The sequence below is a fragment of the Gorilla gorilla genome, chromosome 14, assembly GCF_029281585.2.
Source record: "Gorilla gorilla gorilla isolate KB3781 chromosome 14, NHGRI_mGorGor1-v2.1_pri, whole genome shotgun sequence".
In the NCBI taxonomy this organism is placed as follows: Eukaryota; Metazoa; Chordata; class Mammalia; order Primates; family Hominidae; genus Gorilla; species Gorilla gorilla.
The window spans coordinates 77,432,303-77,452,602 of NC_073238.2; the positions used below are offsets into that span (position 1 = coordinate 77,432,303).

General features: G+C 37.0%; 1 long non-coding RNA gene across 2 annotated transcripts; it reads right to left on the reverse strand.

Annotated features, from left to right (window-relative positions):
* Nucleotides 1-1,588: 1,588 nt before the first annotated feature.
* LOC109029355 (uncharacterized) lies at nt 1,589-19,904 on the reverse strand. Of its 2 annotated transcripts, none has more exons than XR_010130678.1 (3): nt 19,868-19,904; nt 6,994-7,069; nt 1,589-1,725 (listed from the first exon to the last, which is right to left on the reverse strand). It is a non-coding gene; the product is annotated as an uncharacterized lncRNA (long non-coding RNA). The 2 variants fall into 2 exon arrangements; XR_010130677.1 differs by lacking the exon at nt 19,868-19,904 and adding an exon at nt 9,053-9,185.
* Nucleotides 19,905-20,300: the final 396 nt, after the last annotated feature.

Genomic DNA, 20,300 nt, shown 5'->3' on the forward strand with positions numbered 1-20,300 from the left:
CATATCACTATCTCCATCCTTTTTCACCGTCCCCTGTACTGAAAGCGAAGTGTTGGCTGAAAACTCTTGAGGGTTTGGTTTGAGTTTAGCCATTAGAGATACTTGTAAGACATTTGGAAGACAAAAGAGAGAGGCTGTCCTCATAGGGTAGTAGTTGCTGAAAGGTGTGGGCATTAACATATGGAAAAGTTTTTCTCATTACTTTCAAATGTCCTTTTAAGAATCTCCTGTTTCAAGATTTCAAGCAGCCAAGATTCCCTGGCTGAACTGTTTTTCTCCAGTTTGTCTTCTTGCCACTCTTGATACCCACATGAGAGAATGCAAGATATTACTAAAAGCCTGGAACTCCTGGGGGAAAACAGGAGGCACCATGGACCCCATTCTGCGAAAAACCTGTTTTCCCATAGATCCTCAGGAATTGACATGAAATAAACCTTTCTCAAAATCTAAGGCTCCAGAATGGAGCATCCAGAGTCCCTGGGTGTCATCCTGGAGGCAGTCTCTTTGGTTTTGCAGGAAGCTAAGATCGCTAGTTGTAGCCTCTATGACCCTGTATTTTCTATTACTTCTACAACCTTCCAATGGTTATTGTCTCTAATCACCTTATTAAAACTCATTTTATCATTAAACAAATAACAGCAATAAAAAACTTGAGAGATGCAGTCAGTTGGATAGTGTCCCCTGCAAAATTTATGTCATTTCATGAACCTCAGAATGAGACCCTGTTTGTGTAACCTCTCAATGGGGTCTCTGAGAGTTATCTAGAATCTAATGCTCCCCAATTGGCAAATTGAACAATTTTCAAAAGACAAAGAAGGCAAATTTGATATTTGACCTTAATTTGGATCAAATGTTCAAATTTTGAAGACATTTTCATTTTACCAATAATCTTTAAAGTTGTCTTTATTTCCGAAAGATTACTAAAGTCACATGAACAAAAAATAATCAGTTTCTACTTTTCTGACATAATATGACTTAAGGGTTTATTTTTCTGATCCAATTAATCAGATATCTTTTATATAAACATCATACATACAACTCATATAAGTATACAGACAGACAGAAGATCCAGTAGTTGTAAGATTTTTCTTTTGCTAGTTTCTTAATTAGATTACTGGTTTCAGGGTGGAGCCCTTGGAGGAACAGAACCAGGAAAGCTTGCAGTATCTAGATCCTAATAAGCAGGCACAGCTAGAAGGCAAAAAAGAGCTCCCCCAAATTAAGAGTGCCATTTTATATTGGATCTTGGATCCCCAAAATAGAGGGAAATACTATGGGAGGAGATAGTGCAGTGCTTCTACCATGCATTTCATTGCAAGGCAACCCAAAGCCAATCAGCCCCATCCCCCATGGGTCTCATCTCTCAGCAAGGGATAGGGATACTTCCATATCTTCCAGGTGGCCAAGAACATGCTTCTCTAATCCAAGTGTGCAAAGAGGCAAGTATTTCTCCACAATTGCCTTACCCATCCTGTAAAGTATATTTCCTCCCTAGTTATTTACACACCAAGGCTAATACACACAGTAATTTTTGATACTCACAAAAGTCAAAATTGTCAGCTAACACAAGACAAAACAGAACAAAGTCTTAGATTTTGAGAAAGGTTTATTTCATGTCAATTCCTGGGGTTCTATGGGAAAACAGAGGTTTTTTGCAGAATGGGGTCCATGGTGCCTCCTGTTTTCCCCCAGAAGTTGCAGGCTATTAGTAATATCTTGCATTCTCTCATGTGGGTATCAAGAGTGGCAAGAAGACAAAATGGAGAAAAACAGTTCAGTCAACTGAGAAGGAAACTTTTTTAATTAGAAAAACATGATTCAGGAATAGAAGAAAGATAAAGCCCTTTTAAATATATATGGCTTAGATATCTGTTTTTAATTAAGCCAATTTTAACCACAGAGTTCTTTTGTTAAAAACAGAAAATCTTAAAAACATCTCTTATTAACACACTCCAGCCACGACAGCCAATATGTCTGGCCTTTGAATTCTACCCCAGTTAACCTCCTACATGAAATTAGTAAGTTTTAATTAAGGTTGTAACTTAACCATAGATGCATAAGGTATTTTAAAATGATGGTAAGCAGTTTTTTTTTTTACAAGATTTAGAAACTCCCCAAAGGTAGTTCAGAGAAAGGAGAATTCAAGACAGGAAGTCAAAAGCTATCCATGGGGGTTGTAGGGGGGCAACCTCAATCAATGGCAGTTACACAAATAACAAACCAGAAAGGAATCATTCCAGATGCCAAGAATTGAACCTGGGTCACCACAGGAGATAAAGGCTTAGCTACTGAGTTACACAGCATTGAGCAGCTTCGACTGGTTTTCCCAGAAGAAATCTAGAGCAGCCAATGTCAAGCTTGCAAAGCCTTTTAACTCCTCAAGAAAATTTTTAGAACTGTGACATGAACCCCAAAATTTCTGTCCTGTGGATGGTAGAGACCAAGATAAAGTGTCTTCACATGGTCACAAGGTTAAGCTCTTAAGGACCAAAAGCAAGACAGAAATGTCATCTGGTATCAGTTTCAGAGACCTGCAGCAAACTTGTAACTGACCAGCCTACTGAGTTGGCTTGAAAAGCAGGCTTATAGGGGTCCTAAACTCATGTTCTATCCTATGATACCCCTCTCTCCATTACAGAAAGACAAATTATTAGCACAAAGTGCAACAAATTTGCTACAGCCTAAGACTAGTGTCACAAATCTTTTTTTTTTTTCACTATTAATCAAACCCTTCCAGAGGAGACACACAGTGAGATTTATCATTTACCCTCCACGCCCCACCTCTCCCCCCGACACACAATGCAGAAAGAGAGAGAGAGACCAGCATCTCGGCTGTAAGAATTTCTTACAGCCAAGCATACCCGGTTTCCGGGTTCCCTTTCTCTGCAGCTTCCAGAAGATTGGAGCAGGCTTTGATGGCCCTGTTCACTGTGACATAGCTGTGAGGGACCAAGCCCCATTACAAAAGAAAGTCATCTTTCTCTGTTTTATGGAACCACAGACAAAAGCTTCTCAATTTCTCAAGATGCTCCCCGACAGGCTGCACGGGAAACCAAATTAACATTTTCCATCCCAGCGGAAGCAAAATACATGTAACCCAACAGACACTGGTCACCTCATTCAATACCCAACATCGACCTGGCAAGGCTCAAAAACCTTTTCCCGTTGGCTCCTGTTGTCTTTGATCCACTCAGAGTGGGGAGGGGTGACCTCTTTTTGGGAATTCAATGGGTGGTCTCTGAGCAAGATGAAGAGCAGTAACCCTGAATCAGGCTTGTTAAATTTCTTTCAGGACTCACAGAATGTGACCAGATAGATAAGGAGAGTTCTCCAAGTTAGGCCTGCTGGACTTCTGCCAGCAATTCCTTCAGAGATCCCCTCCACATACACAAACATACACACAAAGACAAGATGGACAGAAGGCCTTCCAAATCAAGATTTCTAACCAAGAACTCCAGAGTATCCCTTCCAAACTACTCACCTATACTTTGTCTGAGAAATCTCTGTGAAATCTTCCTGATTGAGAAGAAGTCTCCCAAACCAACACTTTTTCTACTAGTTAGGGAAAGCCAACCAAGACCCCCCAGGAGCCAAACCGAAACAGACACCCCATGGTGGAGCTACAGACACCCTGCAATGGGGCTACAGACATACACCCCATGATAGGGCTACAGAAACAGTCGGCAGAAGGAAGGAGGCATTGGCAGTGCCTAGGATACTCACCAACCCAGACACCCAGAAATGGGGCTACAGACAAACACTTTACCAAGGGGCTACAGACAGACCCCCTGTGATAGCATTACAGTGATGGGACATCTCCCCAGAACTATTTCTCTATTATAATTAAATTCATGCACATTGTGTTGGCAGCACCCCACCAGTAGCAAAAACTACCAGGGTCAGCCCCCAGTCCAAGAGAACTAGACAGCTGCTTGGGCTAATCTCTGAATCCATTGCTGGAGGGGGGGCTACTAAACCTTGCATGGGCAGGTAGCCACAAGGGCAATCCCTGACGAGCCCCCAGATTTGTAACTGCCCAATGGATTCACCTTGCCCGCTGCCTAGACAGAGCTGATTTATGAAGACAGAGGAATTGGAACAGAGAAAGAGTAATTCACATAGAACTGGCTGTGTGGGAGACTGGAGTTTTATTATTACTCAAATCAGTCTCCTTGAAAACTTGGGGATCAGAGTTTTTAAGAATAATATGATGGTAGGGGGCCAGTAAATCAGAAGTTCTGATTGGTTGGCTCAGGGATGAAATCATAGAGAGTCCAAGCTGTTCTCTTCTGCTGCATCGGTTCTTGAGTGAGGCCATAGAACTGGTTGGCAGGTCCAGGTGTGGCCATCCAGTTGTGAGAAATGCAAAGCCTGAAAAGACATCTCAAAAGGCTCATCTTAGGTTCACAATAGTGGTGTTCCCTTAAAGAGTAATTGGGGAAGTTAAGAATCTTATGACCTCCGGAATAATGGCTGGTAATATTTAGAATTCTGGCCCCCTCATTCTAACTTGGTGGCTGGCGGTTTTTCATTCCGTTTACAAGATCAGTTTCACTTTTGGAAACGGCTATTATTTAAACCATAAACTAAATTCCTTCCCAAGTCTGGGTTGGCCTACACCCAGGAATGGATAAGGACAGTGTAGGGATTAGAAGCAAGATGGAGTTGGTTAGGTCTGATGTTTCTCACTGTCATGATTTCCTTAGTTATAATTGTGCAAAGGTGGTTGCATTCAGAAATAGGGGTTTGCTATAATATATAATAATAATAGTTAACTATAATAATAGTTAAGGTGAGATAATACTAAAGTAGGGTATACCCTTATTTCAATATGACTGGTGTCCTAAGAAAAAAAGAGACACAAAGAAAGACAGAATGCCATGTGAAGACAGAGGCAGAGACTGGAGGGATATAGCTTCACACCAAAAAACATTGCTGATCACCATCATAAATTAGAAAAGGAAAGGAAGAATTCTACTCAGCCTGTGTGAGGGATCATGACCCTGCTGACAGCTAGGTTTCAATTGTCTGTCTTCCAGACTGTGAGGGAATGGATTTTATTTTTTTAAGCCACCCAGTCAGTTCCTGGTACTTTGTTATGGCAGTCCTCAGAAATTAATACAATAGATGGTTCCTATTTCTCTGACTAAACTTTCAAGAACCAGGCATTTCAGGAAACAGAAACCAAAACAAGATTCCTTGGCACAATCTTGCCCAAGTATTTGAAGTGTTTCTGTGTTGTTAGAGACAGAATCAGTGAAAATTTCAGTGCCATATAAAAAGCCCATTTATTTATTTATTTTTACAATTTATCTTAGTGAAAGTTAGGGTCTGAAACACTTGAGTGTAGGATTAGTGATTCCTAAGACTCAGAAAACTTGGGACTGGAATAAATATCTTTTAAGAAGTTGGAGAATAGTAAGGTGAAGTTTGTGGAGCAAATTCAGACAGCTGAATTTAACCTGAAAAAGTAAGGCAGATACTATAAAGACAGTAGACAATGGAAAGCAAAGCAAAACAAATTTCCTTTAATAGCATGGGCGAAGATCAGCTATTTGAAGTTCTTTGCAATAGAGTAAATGCACATAATAATGCTTATTTAGCAATTAGAGAGGCCAGTATTCTAAGAACATTCTGCCAATTATTATATTTAATCCCCACAACAATTTTATGAGGTAAGTACAAAAACCGCCTTTTGGAAAGATTATTACAGTGAGAGAAATCTAACATATCTAACTCTGTCTTGTGTCTAAACTCACAAGCTAACTGGGATTATTCATTCCTGGGCACAGGCCAAGCTAACTATGGGAGAAATTTAATTTATAGTTTAACCTTAAAATAAGAATGATAATAGCTCTTTTGAAAAAAATGTCTTCCTACTTGTTCAGGGACCAAAACCACCTTCATAAAACTAATGAAAGGCCACAAGGTTAGAATTCTGGGAGGGGCATGAATTCTGCTAAGACCTATGCATAAGACTAACCTGTGCAAAGGTTAGGCAATAACCAGCTGTGGTTCTATAGCTTGCTTACTGCTCAGGAGTCATGAAGCCTGAGGTCATAAGATTCAGAACTTTCCCAATTGGTCCTATAGATAGCATCACTATTGTAAAAAACCTAGGATTGGTCTTTGAGATATTTTTCAGACTTTGCATTCTAGTGGACCACCTGAGACCATCTGGACCCACCTGGCAGAGTTGGTTATTTAAAGTATTTAAAGAATTGGTCGGTGAAACCCCCACCCAGAAACTGATTCAATGTGTGAAGACAGTTTGGGCATTCTTATGATTTCCTCCCCAAGCAACAAGCCGCACCGATTCCCTAACCCCCTGCCTGTCAATTATCCTTAAAAAGCCCAGCCTCCAAGATCTCAGAAAGTCAGATTTGACAAATATCTTCCATATTCCTGTTTGACTGTCTTGTAATAATTAAAATCTCTGCTGCAACACTCCTGCTGTTCTCAGCGTATTGGCTTTTCTGGGCAAGAAGAATCTGTCAGGCTATAGTGGTACTTGCATTATCTGTATTTTACAGATGAGGAAACTGTCATCTCAGCATTTGTTGACTGAGTGAACTTGGCAGAGTGGGTTATCTAAAGTCAGATGGTTTGGGTCAGAGCTGTTTTCCTGTGCACATTTCTCCTCTTATATTAATACAGGTGGGAAGTTTTAGCCAGCTATTCATTTTTTTTTTTTTAAGACCACACTCGTTTTTATTCCTGAAGTTCATTGGTAAGTTATTTCTGCTTTTCTGTGTTTCAAGTCTTTTTTTCTTTAGGCATTAGCTACAATTGTGATATTGATCTCCAATAACATTTAGATTATCTGACCCCACATAAAGATTTTTTCCTTTATAGTAAGAATAGGTCATACTAATTTCTTATTGTTTGTTAAGAAACAATCTTAGAATACGTCTTTTACAGTGTATCATTTTACCAGTTATATCACATTAATAATAATGGATGAAAAAGATGAAGCAAATAAATTGGACTTACAGAAGATTTCCAGCATTTGTTTTTGATTTTCAGTGTTTCATATTTCTCAACTGAAAGGCTATAAAGCTCTGAGGATCTAAAAGATAAAAATATCTTCAAAACATTAGATTCTAACCTCCCAGACCAACATTGGCATTATTAACTTTTAATAGGACAATAGCAGAAAACAAGATTTTGTTCTTCTTTTATCCAGTAATGAAAATTTTATTAATCAATAAGATGAATTATAGTGTCAAGAAATTTTTTTTATTAAGGATTTTTTCCTTTTTTTCTTCCCTGGGGGCTAGGCCTGGGAATTCCGCCATCTATCTGAGAGAATGAGGTTTTTTTTTTTTTCTTGTTGAAATATGATTCCCTTATAACCTACAGCATTTTTTATTCATGGTACAAATATTAGTGGTAGTGTTGGGAGATAAGATTAAATTATATTCACTAATATAATGAAGTATGGGGAAGAGACTAGAAGAATCAAGTTTAGTGTTTGAAAAATCAATAAGCTTCCCAGTATCTGGCAAATCCAGAGAGAATAATGATTGGAAGAACCACAAGAAAGTAGATCGTATATGTATCAGCCTTACTTGTAAGGAAGAAAATGTAGGAAAAAGAATATCAAACATAATTTGATATACAGTTGTGGAAGAAAACACTACATCCTCCAAATTTTACTATTTTTATTTTTTAAGCATTACATAAATAAGCTAGTACTTTGTTAGAATCAGACTATACTTCGACCTTAAGAAATTAACAGTTTAGAGGTAATTCTTTATCAAAATCCGGTAACTCAGGAAATCTTAGGCAATATTTGTTAGCCCTTTTGAGCTGAGAGAACAACTGTCTTAATTGCTGCTGCTTAGAACGCTGAGATGACTTTCATGATGAAAAAAAGTTATGAACCACTCTGGAAAATAAGATTTCATGAGTTGAAAATTCTGCTGTAGGTAATGAAACAATAATGGAAGCAGAAAGGTTAAACAGCTTTTCTAAAGATCAACAACCAGTAAGTAGCAGAGCAAAAATCAGTATAAAATTTTACAACCTCAGGAGGTTTTAACCATATCACTGATTTTTTCTAGAGCCTTTTGTTAATGAAGTAACACTTTCTATAGACATGATGTTGTAGCTAAAGGGATAGCTCCCAATATTAATACTTAATTTTTTTAGCTATACATTTAAAAAATTATTACCTTAAAACAAAGTAATAAAATCTCCTTGCATGCAATGGATTCCAAAATGGGTAAAGATAATACTAAAGTTGTCTAGTCCTTTAATGTACTGTACTATAATTTCATTATAAAATCTGTTAAAATATTGAAAAACATTTAATATTACATTCTACATGAATTAGATTTTATAGAATTTTCTGAAATAAATACAGCCATAGCAATGTATAATAAAAGAAAGATATGAACATAGAAAAAAACTTCAAAAAAAGTTAAAACTTGATTTTTTATACTTTTCAGAATGAGAGAAACAAGTTTTTAAGTGAAAATGCATTATCAGGTAACAACTACAAAAAATTACCAGCTCCTCAGCTTGCAAAGATCTCAAGGCCAAGTGCCTTTTCCATCATCAAGGATAAGAGCACTAACCTCAATACTGATTTACAGGAAAGCTTTTATTTCTTTACTGCATTTATGAGCATTTATATAGTTTTCATACCTTAGGCAACAAAATGACAATGGTAGAATTGACCTTTTGAAAAAAAATATATTTTTACTCATTTCAAAAGAGAAATGAGTTCAGACATGGAGCTACAAAGTTCAAAAAACAAAAAGATAAAAGATGCTGAAAATGAATGGAATAGGTACATATATTTTTAAATGTATATAAAATGTAATATATTAAAGTAAAAAATATAATTAGAGGTTAAAGTTTAAAAATTTTGAGTAAGTTGTTTGGATTTAGAAAATGTATGCTTTACTGAATACAGATGATTAATTTCTGGCGTGTAAGGGAAACATTATCTTTCTCAATAATATATTGCCCTAGTCTGTTTGGGCCGCTATAACAAACACAACATAGACTGGCTTGCTTATAAAAACAAAAATGTATTTCTCACAGTTCTGGAGGCTGAAAGCCTGAGTTCAGGGTGCTAGCACAGCTGGGTTCTGGTGAAGACCTGCTTCCTGGTTCATAGACTGCCATTTTCTCCCTGTATCCTCACATGGTGGAACTTGCAAGGGATCTCTCTGGGGTCTCTTTCATAAGAGCTCTAATCCCATTCATGAGGGCTCCACCCTCATGCCATTATCACCTCACAAAGATTTCGCTTACTAATCCAATCACACTGGGGGTTTGGATTTTGACATATAAATTTTGGGGAGGATAAAAGCATTCAGTCCATAACATATATATATATATATATGGCTGGGGCAGTGATAAAGTGTTCCATATTTTATATATATATATGTTATATATGTTTCTTATATATGTTATATGTTATATATGTTTCATATATATGTTATATATTATATGTTTCATATATATGTTATATATTATATATGTTTGATATATGTCATATATTATGTATGTTTCATATATATGTTATATATTATATATGTTTCATATATATATATATGAAAATTAAGCAGATAAAATTCCATTTTCCATCCTTCCAAGAAGAAAGGGTGAGTCTTCTATTAAGGATCTACTTGCTAAACTTAAAAGCCTGTTGAGAACTCAACCCTATATTTTTTGTACAATTATATTTTGGCATAACGAAAACACATAATTTATAAAATGCTCAAAGATAGGTCATTTTAAAAGCAATACAAGAACAAAATACAGCATTTATATGCAATAAAGTATTGTCACAAGAATGAGGATGAATTATTTAGAATGTAACATGTATGCAATATGTTTTTATAAAATTGTGAAAAATGAAGAAGAACATAGGTCATGAATGAATGTAGATATATACTATAATACTGTAATGTAATGTGCTTAACATTTAGGTTTAAAAAAAGAGTTTTGGAAATTGTGTTAAAATAAGTTGGCTATTAATGTGATGTATTCCAAAAAGTTTTGGTTGGAAGAGAAAATGAATAAGCTGTCTTTCACACAAAACCAGAGCAAAAAATAAGTCTGTTTACTGACAATAAATAACTCCTTCTATTACACCAGAAAAGAAATGACTATGTACAGTATAGAGCTTTTTCCACAAATATGCCTTTAGTACTTATCTTTATGTATGTGCCTTACAAAAACTATTAATATAAAATATTTAATTAATTGCTATAAACGTGATTATTTATGAGAGTAAAAGTAGGTCTGTTAAGTCGACGGCCCTTTATTTTGAGAAGTGTATATGTGTGTGTGTGTGTATGGGTGTGTGTGCGTGAGAGCGAGAGAGCGAGAAAGGGAGGGAAGGACAGGTATGTTTGTACATGCGTATGTTTGTTTGCCTGTTTGTTTTAACATTTATCTAAGGTTGTTTTTTTCATTGAGGAGTGGGGGGCGGGTGGCTTCAAATGACTTAGTTGGCTCATGTTTGCAAACTCAGGAGTAATGGCTGGGGCAGTGATAAAGTGTTCCATATAATCGAATTAAAATAATACATTGAAATTGAGTGAGGAAATATATAAATCCAGGTTAAGTGCATTTGGAAAAGAATCAGAGAGAAGAAATGCAGTGATGTTGAAGTGCAGCTGAGACTGAAGAAACAATAACATGTATCTAAAAGGGATTTTAAAATGGAATCGCTTATAGGATTTTACATAAGATAAAAATTTTCGTAAAACTTAGAAATGTGCTGTCCTGTTTTCAAGTTAATGAGATTTAAAAAATGCAAAGACAGGCACACGGAAGTTGGAAGACCTAGGAGTGGCACTATCTCAGTTATAAAAGAAACTGGACCAGTAGCTGCAGAGGACTAATAAAAACCATGATGGCTGTTAAATTAGGCTATTTGTAAGTTTTCAATGATGATATTGTCTGGAGTACAGCATTTCTTCTCAATATGTAGACAGTAAACATTTTAGCAATGCTTTCAACTTTCAACTCAGCATTTATTTGCATCATTCAGTTAGACATAAACTTCTAAAATAAAATGCACCTTTTCCTCTTTTTGCATTCTTAAACAGTCTTTAATATTTATGAAATTAGGATAGCTCTTTCAGTTTTTTTATTATTTGAAATAACATAAATGGTCCTAAAATGTACGAATTCAAAGTTATGTTAATGTATGTATCAACTATACAAGCAATAAACATAGGACACAGGAAAATCATTTAAATTGATATGCAATTACATTGCAATTATATTGATGGCAGCGGTGGTCCATCTGGAGCGGCTATTGCCATGATGGAGGCTGCAATGGGGGAGGCATGCCGTGGCTGCAGCTCCACAGAGCCAGGAGGAGCCAGGAGTAAGCAGAAGCCCAGTCCACTTCTGAGTCGGCAGGACAGGAGCCAAGAGTAAGCAGAAGCCCAGTCCACTTCTGAGTTGGCAGGACAGGAGCCAAGAGTAAGCAGAAGCCCAGTCCACTTCTGAGTTGGCAGGACAGGAGCCTCCTGCTTCCCAGGCGCAGCTGCGGCTGTCCAGCCACGGCTGCAGATCCAGGCATTCCTGTGCTCTTGGGGACCAGGAGCAGGGAGGAGCTCCTCCCTCCTGGGTCCAGCTTCAGCCTCCCAAGCTGGGACTGCAGACCCAGGCATCTCTGCACTCTTGGGTGCCTGGGAAGCCTTCTTTCTCGACAAGCTCAGAGGTGCCTGCTCCCACTGCCTAGCCTCTCCCGACTCCTGGCTACCACTCTGATTTCAGAGCAAAGTTAAGGTTGAGCCTGGGAGCTGTTGCAACCCAGCTGGGTGAGCCCACGCTTGAGACAGCACTTACATGCCAGCTCCCTGTCCTCTCGGCCCCCTCCGGACTTTGGGTGCCAATGAGCATGGGAGGGAGTTTGAGGAGGGACTGAGGGTAGCTTGGTGCTGCCTGCAGGTGCCCCTCAGCATGAACAGCCTGGGCACCCTGAATAGCAGCAGGAGGTAGACAGTCTCTGGGTGGAAAGGGGCGGGTCCCGGGTAAAGCCCCACTTTCAAGATGGGGAAGGCCTGAAGCATGGGGGCCATTCTACCAGCCCTGTAGACTGGAGTGGAAACTTATGGTGCTTTGTCTGGGCCCACCCATGGCTGCCCATGGACTAATCAGCATGCACTTCCTCTCTTCTGAAGTACATCAAAACCCGTGACTCAGCCAGACTTAAGAAAATGATGGGATGACCTGCCTGCGGAGAGGAGCTATCCACACCAGGGTGTCCTCTCTGCTTAGAGCTGAAAAGAGATGACAGGATGACGAGCTGCAGAGAGGAGCTACGCACCCCAGTGTCTCCTCTCTGCGGAGAGCTGGAAAGATGATGGGACAACGTGGAGCTACTCACTCCAGTGTCTTTTCTCTGCTGAGGGCTCAACACTTGCAGGGACACCCTGGCTGTGGAGAGAAGCTTCCCACTGTGGGTCTCCTCTGAGTTGTTCTATCACTCCATAAAGCTCCTCTTCACCTCACTCACCCTCCACTTGTCTGTGCATCTTAATCATCCTGGGCACGGGACAAGAACTTAGGACACGCTGAATGGTGGGGCTGAAAGTGCTGTAACACAAACAGGGCTGAATCATGTCCCTTGCTCACCACATTGCGGGGTGACAAGAAGGAGAGAAGAGCTGCGGCCCTTTGGGAAGTCCAGGCCTAGGAGCTCCCTGAGCCAGGCCTGTGACACATCTTTGGGGCTCTGCGTTTCCTGCTCAGTGGCCAGACCACATGCACACACCCCTTGTTGCTCTGCTTGCCCTTGGCAGGCATGGGATTCAAGCCAGTAGCATGAGCCAAGTGCAGCCTGCTAGGCCAAGTGGGCCAAGCAGGCCCAAGTAAAACTCAGGCAAAGGTACCACTGGCCACAGAGGTTTCCAGCTGATGAAGCAACATCCCAAGGATCCTGTAACAATTTGTATTACAAACCTTATATTTTTCAAACGTATCTTTTTTCAAATCTATCTAAATTATAATTTTTCTAATAAGTGCTTTACCTAATGTATTTATTCCTACTCATATTACATTCAATACAAAATCAGAAATCTTTTCAGAATACTATCAACAATTTAAAGATAAATGGAGCTGCTTATGTTTGTCTCCATGGTGGGCCACAGAAGTTGAGATATCAGTTGACAGACTTACCTGCATAGCCTTTCAAATAATTTCTGTTTTCAACTCCATTATTTTCTTCCACTTACCTATGAAATCTGAGTCCAAAGTATCTCACTGGTTCCTTGGGTAAACTGCACCATTTCTCTTGCAGTACCTTGGTTGGTTTTGTTCTAGTTTTATGTATCAATCTGTTTTTATTTTCATTCAATTATTTTTAAGTACATTTTTATGGATTACATAGATATGTATACAGCTGAATGAATTTACACACAAAAAAATGCCCATGTAAGCAGCATCTAGTTATTTAAAAGACAGTTTGAACTATATGAAATTCCAAGTTTTAACAATTTTTGACGATAAAAACAACAAGTTTATGTATTTGTTTACTAGTACTCCAGTTTTCTCCTGGAGTACACTCCCAGTCATTACTATTGTACATATAGCTACCACTCTTGTTTTCTAACACACCATAGTTCTTGCCTGGTTTTGTGATTTATACGGATGGTATCATGTAATATATATTATTTCCTCTCTTCTTCTACTCAAATCCTCAGTGAAATTCATCTTTGTGGTTGCAGGCAGTGAGGATTCTTTGATTTTCATAGCTATATATTTTCCATTGTATAAAAATACTATGCTTTATGTATTCTACTATTAAGAACATTTGAGATATTTTCATCTTGGTGTTATTATTGTTAATATAGCTATATATTTTTATTACCTATCTCGTAGTGAATAACTCCTTCTTTCTGCTCAGGATATTTCTAATAGTGAAAGTGATATGTAAGAGTATGTGTATTTATGGAGCTTTACCAGATACATCAGATGATTTTCTCTTTGTGTTTCAGTTTACACTCCTACTAGCAGAGTATGAGAGTTTCTGTTATTCCACATCTTTGCCATTATTTAGTATTGTCGTCCTTTTTAATTTTAGTTCTTCTGCTGAGCATGTAAAGTATTACTTTGGATATTTAATTTACTTTTCTCTGACCCTAATGAAATTTAATCAGATACCTTCTCCTGTTTGCTGGTCACCTATATATTTCCTTGGGTAAAGTGTTTCTTCAAGTATTTGCCTATTTCATTTTTTAATTATGTTATCTATTATCAATTTATAAGAAGTTTTAAGTGTGTAGCAATAACTATTAAAACTAGATATTAGTACACCTATGACCAGAATTTCCAGGCTTGGATATAGACCCTCTGTGATATTATGATATCATGTGCATATGGTTAACATCGATGGTTCTTGGTTCATAACTCTCATAGCCCTTGTTACAATGTTGGAGTGAGTCAGACCTCAGAAGCAGACCTTAGAAAATAGAATCTCACTCTCTGACCTGCTGCTCTCCTTACATTTGCTCTTTTTTTCTCCCCAGGCAGGGCAGGAATCTTCCCCTACGTTTCTGTTTTGAAATTCTCTGACCTCCCTTATCTGATTGCAAATATGACTCCCATTTCACAAGGGGTCCTGCCTCCTACCCTGTAGGAAGGAAAGCTTCACTGAAAGACCAAGAAGAATCTAAACAGACAGGCCATGCTGTGTTTCCTTAAACAGTCTATTAGTATTAGATCACACCCTTTTGTCTAGTCTATACAATTGTCCTTACTTCAATCCTACTTACCTAACAAAGTTCTCCAGAAAATGCCTGAGAAGACAGGGTATGGGAAGCTTCCAGGACAGTTGACTGAATGCATGGATATTACTGGGGGGCGGTTCACCTTGGGAGGGCATGGAAGTTTTACATCCTTTACCCCCTACCTGGCTCTAGGCATCTCTTCATCTATTTTCTTTGCAGTATCATTTATAATAAACCAGTAAACGTAAGTGTTTACTTGAGTTCTGTTAACCACTCTAACAAATTAAACCCAAGGAGGGGGTTGTGGGAATTCCGATTTATAGCCCATCAGTCAAAAGCACAGGTACAACATTTTGAGGCTTGTGATTGGCATCAAAAGTGAGGAGCGGTCTTGTGGGACTGAGCCCTCAACCTGTAGAATTTGATGGTATTTCCATAGAAGACAGTGTGGGGATTTCATTGGAGGACATTTGTCTTTTATCCACTGAATAACTGATTGCTTGCTTGCTGGTGGGAAGAAAATCCCACACATGTAGTCACAGAAGTCTTCATGTTGATTGTTGTGTTGTGAGAGCAGAGAAAAACTGTTTTTTCCACTCACATCCTTAAAACATATGCCTTTACGAATAGAAAGTTACAACCAAAAATTTCATTGCATCGTAACTTGTAATAGCCAAAAACCTTGAAATAATTGAAATCTTCATTAACCATTGAATATATAAATAACATATAGTATGTTCATATAATACATTATTATACACCATTGAGAATGAAGTATAATATTGATGAGACTCACATATATAATTGTATTTTTTTGTATAAGATGTATACAAAAAATATAGGCCACATGTTTCCATTAATATAAATCTAAGACACAGGTAAAACATGTTTATGTGTTAGAAGTTAGAAAGTGATGATGTCATTGCAATAAATGGTGATTCAGAGGGACCACAAAGGGGTCTCTGGTGTGTTGATAATGTTCTATTCATTGCAGTTTAACCTTTTCAGGCCCAGTCCTTACAGACATAAGTTTACTTAAAAATATTTTTAAAAAGTCAGATATTGAAATTCACTGATTTACTGTTGCATTTCCGTGGAATCATTCTAGTTTTGGTTTTTTTGTTTGTTTTTGTTTTTGTTTTTGTTTTTGTTTTGAGACAGAGTCTTGCTCTGTCACCCAGGCTAGATTGCAGGGGCAGGATCTCAGCTCACTGCAAACTCTGCCTCCCGGGTTCACGCCATTCTCCTGCCTCAGCCTCCCGAGTAGCTGGGACTACAGGTGCCCACCACCATGCCCGGCTTATTTTTTTTATTTTTAGTAGAGATGGGGTTTCACCGTGTTAGCCAGGATGGTCTCGATCTCCTGACCTCGTGATCCGCCCTCCTCAGCCTCCCAAAGTGCTGGGATTACAGGTGTGAGCCACCGCGCCCAGCCGGAATCATTCTTAAGTGACATAAATTTCAACAGTAAAATTAGAAATAAATCACAATAAGTTTTGAAAAATTCCTGGAGAATTTCCAAACTATTAAATATAGGAATATTGATTAATGCAATTATAGAAATAGCGATATTTTCATGAACAATTCCTTTATGCAAGGTTTGTTGAAACAAGGATGAAACTTTTATTATCAGCCAAAAATAATCTTGGCATAAAATCATTGGTATCCACTATATTATTAAATGGACAATACAGTATTTATATTTCATAATTAGATTTCAAATTTATTACAGTAGTATATTATACGAGGCTAAAAGTCATCATTAAAGTAATTATCTTTACTTTCCTGTTTCTCCTCAATCAGTTTGGATATAGTGGGAAGAAAAAATGTTGTTTTTAGGATAAAGTCTTATGCAATATACACATGAAAACTGGAAAATATTGTTGAGAAGATTGTGTAACTATTTGTGTATTCATAGGTATGGAAAATATATAGTGTTTACAATATTTAGTTCTGGAAATGAAAGAAAATATTTCTTTGTAGCATATGGTACATTCAATTTTAAAAAGGAGTATTTTAGGAGAGAAATTATATAAAATAAAAATTTTGAGTATGGGCAAGAAAAATTCCAGTGAGAATAGTTAGAATAAATTTAACAGTGAATGCTACTATTTACAAATTCTAGTGTTCAGTAAGTAATAATCTAAAATCAGATGCTTTATTTAGCAGAACATAAAGCCAAAGTCACTTAAATATGTCATTTGGTCTGGCAAAAAGCATGTAACACTATATTGAACTAAAAATGTATAATTTTATATTACAGAGAAATAGCAACACTTTCACCTCCTGAAAATAAGAAAAATTTTCACTGGCCTCTGGGTTTCTTTCCTCAAAATCAACATTGTGGAACCCAAGATGTAAAGGTGAAGGTAAATTACAGGAACTAACTTTTGTACATTAACCTTAGTTAATTTGGTTGTGCAGAGTTCTTAGTTCCTTTTGATAAATAATTGTAGCCATTGGTAAAGTTTGAAATAGATGGACTTATTTATAAAGTCTAACAACGTTCTAGTTTGCTAGATCTTAAATATTTTCTAACACTGACTTGCAAGAAAAGCTCACTGAGGCTTATTTTTGAAGGCAGGTTTCATTTACTGTTATGGCCAACTTGAAGCAATAATAAGTTAGCCATACCAATAGTTGGACTTGAGATCATTTAGAAATTAAACCTCAGATGACTTCGTTAAAGATATAGGTTATAGGCATTGTTAGATGTGTAGGGTGTTGAGAGTATTTTAATCAATCTAAAAACTTGAATACTTTAAATTTTACTAATAAGAATTTACATCTAGTGTTTATAATGCTAATTAAAACATTAATTGTACCAATACAAAACTATTTCTGACCTTCACTTTAATAATTTGCAACATTTCTGGTCTAGATCAGAGATAAAGGTAGCTGAAATATTTGTAGGAACCACCTCTGGAGTTTAGACTTTCTGATAAAATGATAATTGACCACTCCTGAAATGTATAAAGTATTTTATTGTATTGTGTATGTACTGTATTGAATGTATATTGTATTGGCTAGTAAAAGACTAGCCAATCTGAATTATAATTGAATTTATTTGAAAAAACACACAGACACGCACACATACACTTGCATGTATCATACTATACTGTCTTTGGGAAGGATTTTAGAGTACTTTAAAATATTAACTGTAAAAATGTGAGAAACTCTGGAGAAGCTATAAACAATATTGGACTGCTGTGCATTTGTTGAAGGTAGGTAGCGCTAGAGAGGAAAAGGTAGGTTAAAACCTGATAAAGAAAGAAGTCAGAGGCAGTTCTGAAGGAATAGCAGAAAAAAATATTTTTATGTTCTGATAATGCTGGTACACATTTCCATAGCTTTAAAACAATAAAGGCCAAGACATTTATTGATGAAATCAGCAACAACAAATTCAGAACTACCAGTGCCAGTGTCAAGCAAGTCTTTTTGTTGAAGACTTACTGGATTGAAATCTGTGCTTCCCTTTAAGAGGATAAATGTGAAATTCTGACTAAATAAATACCTGGCCAAGTGGTCTCGGGCAAGAGTTATCAAAAGTGCCTCTGTGAGGACTTCTGGTTTTAGCTCTTGCATGTAAAGCACGTGGAAGTTGCAATCCCATTCTTAAAACAAGAACATGTTAAGAAAATTGAAAATAAATGACTTTCCTTGGATCCATCAATAATAAGCTACCACTGTAGGATTATTAGAATGGTTACAATCCATAAACCTGACAGCACCCATTGCTGGTGAAGATGCAAAACAACAGGAACTCTCAATCATGGTTGACGGGAATGAAAACGGTACAAACACTTTGTAAAATGTTTGGTACATTTTTTTACAGAGTTAAACATAGTCTTATCACATAATACAGAAAGAACTGTCCTGGTTTTTACCCAACTTATTTGAAAACTTTTGTCTACACAAAAACTTGCACATAAATGTTCATCACAGCTTTATTCATAATCACCAAGAACTGGAAAGAAAAAAAGATGTCCTTCAATAGATGAATCATACAGTATATATACTTTAGAGACTGGCTTACTTAGCTTAGCAATAGGTATTTAGGAATTTACCATGGCTTGATAATTTGTATAAGGTGTTTTCCACCAGAATATCAGTTCTAAAATCTTTATACCTGCATCCTGAAGTTGATTTATTAAACAAATGATGACAAATGGTAGAAGCCAAGCATTCTTACTATTAAAGTAGAATGTTACAGATAAGCAAGGGGTTTAAGTTAGATTGTGTGGTAGTAGACTAGATTTGGAAACATAAATATAAACTCATGTTTAACTTAATATGAATAGACACGCTTACATATAGGAATATTTATAGATATGTGTACATACTTTGGTTAGTACACATGCATATTTCTTTATTCTGTCACATGAGAGGTTCTAGTAGCAAAGACAGTCCATTAGCAACAAGCAAACCAAGCAGGCTGATTATGGTTTCTAACCGCAATCTCTAGTAAAAGAAACTAGGTTCTCTGTGGGAAAAGGGATGGTTGTTGGGCTGGGCAGAAAATATATAATATGAACCTGGAGTATTTTGTAGTGCCAGAATGTAATAACATACTCAAAAAAGAAAATAAAACAAACAAAAAAACCCCCAACAATAATAGTATGTCAAAAGGACACAAAGCCAACTAAAAGAGCTTCCAATAGTCAAGGCTGAAACAATTTGAGCAAGGACATACATAAAGTAGTGTTAGATTTTAACCCAACATAAAATAAATATTCATGTGCCTATGTTGACATAAACATATAATTTGAGTTGATCAATGGCAAGGAAGATATAAATGTTCTCTGTAGAAAAATCTGAAATAATTTAGATAGCTAGCTACTCTGTTATGAAGGAGGTTAAACATAGCTCCTCACTTCTTAACTGTGGGCTATACATAGTGATTTCCTTCCAACAAATACAATATGGAAAAGGGAAAAAGAGTAAATTCACAGTGAAGAAACCTGATAAAAACTACCTCAACCAGATGATCAAGGTTAGCATCATCAGTGATAACTCATTTGCATAGTGTCTACCCTCAATATGATGTACTGAGAATTGTACTTTATCTATGTAGTCTTCTGCCCCAACACCCGTAACTTTGACCCTGAAAAAAATTGCAAACAGATCCCAATTGAGAAATATTCTACGAAATATCTCACCTGTACAAAACACTGTGAAAGTCATCAAAATCAAGGAGTGTATGGAAAACTGACATCAAGAGAAGCTTAGGAGACATTACTACCAAATGTCACGTGGTATCCTGGATCAAAACTTGAAAGAGAAAAAGGACTTGTATCAATATGGGTTTATACATTTTAACAAGTGCATTATCCTAAATGTAAGATATTAATAATAGAAAAAACTGGGTGCTGAGTATATGGGAACTCAGTAGTATATTCACAACTTTTAGTAAACCTGAAACTATTCTAAAATAAAAACATTGATTTAAAATAATAAAAAGCAATAACCAAAAAAAGTGTCTCTTTGATGCATGTAGATAATTACTTTTCATGTTTTCCACATTCATAAACTCATCAGGATAGCTATAACTGGTATCTAGGTATTTGGCCTTTCCTAAAAACATATTAATAA